The sequence below is a fragment of the Myotis brandtii genome, unplaced genomic scaffold, assembly GCF_000412655.1.
Source record: "Myotis brandtii unplaced genomic scaffold, ASM41265v1 scaffold112, whole genome shotgun sequence".
NCBI classification, from domain to species: Eukaryota; Metazoa; Chordata; class Mammalia; order Chiroptera; family Vespertilionidae; genus Myotis; species Myotis brandtii.
Window position 1 is genome coordinate 9,423,084 of NW_005353838.1, and position 3,763 is coordinate 9,426,846.

The 3,763-nt window shown below is 38.4% G+C and overlaps 1 protein-coding gene across 5 annotated transcripts in view; it reads right to left on the minus strand.

Moving 5' to 3' along the window:
* NFE2L2 (nuclear factor, erythroid 2-like 2) overlaps window positions 1–3,763 on the minus strand; it is a 50,262-nt gene that overhangs the window by 27,449 nt on the left and 19,050 nt on the right. The window contains exon 1 of one of the 5 annotated variants that reach the window (XM_014546187.1): window positions 3,557–3,756. The exons of 3 other annotated variants lie outside the window; for them this stretch is intronic. The gene's annotated coding sequence lies outside the window, so the exon portion shown is untranslated. Of the gene's footprint in view, window positions 1–3,522; window positions 3,757–3,763 lie in introns of those variants that run through there. One more of the 5 variants, XM_005857614.2, reaches the window with a different exon arrangement.

Below are 3,763 nucleotides of genomic sequence, written 5' to 3' on the forward strand. Positions count from 1 at the left end.
ATTTCAGAGACGAAGGGAGAGGAAGAAAGAGATAGAAACATCAGTGATGAGAGAGAATCATCGATCGGCTGCCTCCTGCATGCCCAACACTGGGGACTGAGCTCATAACCCGGGCATATGCCCTGACCAGGAATCGAACCGTGACTTCCTGGTTCATAGGTCCATGGTCAACCACTGAGCCACAAGGGCTGGTAGAGGGTGTGCAGGAGGCAGTGGATTGATGTTGAAAATGTTCTAAAATTGAGTGTAGTGATGGCTGTACTAGTACAACTCTGAATATACTAAATCATTAAACTGTCCACTACAAACAGGTGGACTGTATGGCATTTGAATTATATCTCATAAAGCTGTTAAAAAAGAGTGAGAAACATAAATTCTATGCTCAGCTCTCAAGGAACTTAAAATTTAGTTGTAGAGAGAAAAAAAAGATACAGATAAGACAAGCATCGAGAGATTTTTAGAGACAATTAAAGAGAATTGTCTAATGCAGAAAGTAAAAACTCTTAGATTCAGGAGGCTTGAAAGCCAAAATGTTCTGATATTTTTCTTCTCTAATTTGAAAAAAAAAAAAAGAGAGTTTGGATCTCCCTCAGTATGCCCCTGATACCACAGACCCCAAAGTCTCTATTTCCAAGCTTGTGAGAGAGGAAATGACTACTTAGAATTGCCAATTATATATATATATATACACACACATGTTTTTATTGATTTCCGAGAGGAAGGGAGAGGGAGCGAGAGATAGAGACATCAATGATGAGAGAGAATAATTGCACATCCCCTAATGGGGACCGATCCTGCAACCCTGGCATGTGGCCTGACCGGGAATCGAACTGTGACACCCTGGTTCATGGGTCGACGTTTAATCACCCTTTGAGCCACACTGGCCGGGATATATATATTCCTTCAGATTACAGGCTGTTGATGGATTATAATGAGTCTCAAGTCAATTATCAACAGGGCCTCTGAAAGACAGATTTGGTGCTCTAAATTGTTCCAATGTCGTGGATTTGTCTTTGCTACTACCAGAGTTTGGGTTAAATAAACTTACACACAAAAATACTTTCATATATGAGGCTTTGTGACAAATGAGTATTGTAGAACATGTGCTATAAAAATGGGATGGAGCCTGCAACCGGGTATGTGCCCTGACCCAGAATCAAACCATCAACCTTATAGTACATGAGAGGATGCCCAACAAACTGAGCCACACTGGCTTAGCATAAATATGTATCTTTACTATCAAACTTACTTTGGACCACTACTTGAAAAGATAGAGTCAACAGGAGAATGTTCTAACTAACAAGGCAAACAAAGGTGAACAAAGACTCTAGTAGCTAAGAGATTTCATTAAGAAAAAGGAAACTGTCCATGAAAAATATGAGGCAAAATCTAAGACACCACTGAAATCCCAGACATTTTTAAAACTATTATTAATATTACATTAATAATCTCTGTAGTTCCTGCCTCTCCTTTCCCCAGTTTTTCTTAAAGTGTGAGCTTTTCCTCCTGTTCAAAACTTAACTAGTTCTGGTCCAGTTTGGAAGTGGCAATTAAATGCTATGTGAGTCAGACTACTTAGATTTGAATCCCACCTGTACTGCTTAATAGTTGGGTCACTTTAAAGCAGAACTCTTGGCCTCTCTATGCCTCTTTTCTCACCTGGGAACTAGAGATAATAGAATCTCCCATGGGATTACTGTGAAATTACGCATATGAAGCAATTATCGCACTGCCCCTCACATGCAAGTAAGTGACCAATAACACATCTATTATCATCTTACTGCCAAATTCTTCCTGCATCCAAGTTTAAGACACTGAACTGTTAACCCCAGATGAAGGAAAAATTAAAGAGGAAATATTATTTATGCAAAACCCTTTAAATAAATTCATTCAGCCAAGAGAGAAGAAATTCCCAACGGGGGGGCGGGGGTAGGGGGGGAAGGTAGTTCTTATAAGTTTAAAGATGGTTCCTTTTCTCATGCAGTTCTGTAAGTATAATTACAATACTTACAGAATAAAAATATAAATATTATGAAAACTAATGTTTTTGGCTTCTAACTCTTCCTAGTAATCCTAAAGACAGAAAGGTTTTTGTTTTCCCCAACATTGCTTATAAAAACCCAAGTTAAAAAGGAGAGATTCCAAAATGGCCCAAGTTATTCTTCATGCAGAAAGACTGATGTGAGTTGTGTACTCATGCCTACATGCTGCTTCCACAGTCCCTCGAGACATTTTTCACATCGAAAAAGGCAAGTTGTTCTCTGGTTAACATTCATTCAGGAGAAGAGAGGCCTGTCCTATTTTTCTTTTAAAAATAATCCTACCAGGCTAGTCCAAGATTAGTTTCATCCCTCACACATTTTATCTCTTCAAGACACCCTTGAAAAGAGTAAGGGATGGTTCCTTCCACCTATGGGAGATAAAGAATCTAAGATTCTCCTCACCGACTTATTCATCACACCTCCTTTGCACAGAGGGTGAAAAACATACCCTAATACCACATCAGACCTGGACTTTCTTTGACAAAAGGTCAGAATCCATTTCGACTCTGTTCAAATCTTTCCCGACTACAATGATTTAATATGAATCAGTTATAGATATGAAATTCATTCTAAATTTTACTCCATTATCTTTTTTCATAGTCTTCAAATATGCAAATTGATGTCTGATTACAAAGGTGGAAAAGGAGTTATTTTATCAAACATAACTAGAAAATTCACATTTAAATGAGAGTCAAATATGCAAATTGTGTCTGATTACAAAGGTGGAAAAGGAGTTATCAAACATAACTAGAAAATTCACATTTAAATGAGAACGTATATAACCTTTATGTACTATATAGAATGTTAAATTACTCAGAAAAGAGAAAAAAGTAAAAATGGAGAGTTCTAGGCCACAACTCCTGAATTTAGGAAAAGGAAAGTCCATTAGCATCATATATCCTTCTGTCTTGTAGGTTACTGTATACATGGCCATACAGATTACTCTTGAATAGCAGGTAAATCTGAAAGCATACTTCTTCAGACCAATGAGAACCAGAGGAATACAATCCCAATCATTACTGGGGGAAAGTTCAAGACAAACAGTTTTAAAGGAAAAAAAAAAAAGCACAATACATTGTCAAGTTAAAACCTCACTTTAGGTCTTCAGATCAGTCACATTAGGTATTTACTGTACTTATTAAGTTACACATTTCCTTGAACCAAATCACAAAAACAAAACAAAACAACACACCAATTACAAAAGAAAGAAAAGGAAATACAAACATCTACTCCTTTAAAAGTCCCTACAAAGTATGAACAGAAACTTATTTCCACGTTTTTAACAATTTACAGAACTTCATAGCAAAGCATTATGAAACACAGGTGTCCCATCCTCGGTTCTTATAAAAGCAGCAGCATGCTCAGAAATTGAGGCAAATTCTCAAACAGAAAAGGAAAACCATAGAAAGCACCCGAGGGAGAAATAAGACACGAAAGCCTAAAAGCAACAGAAATTCTAATCTACACTCGCAACTCTTACCCTTGACAGCACAAAACAGAGTATCCTGCCTTACACATTTTGGAATTGCAATTCCGAAACGCTCAATCCAAAGACAAAGCCGCCCTGGGGAAAAAATAACAATTGCGCAACAGATCAACAGCTCCAACTTGTCCCTTGGCTCCGGCGAGGCAAGGTTTGCACGCTATGAAGCAGGAAAGGGCCAACCGAGGGCCGCCCTGACAGCCAACCGGCCGCCGTCACGGAGGCCAAGGCCACGCAC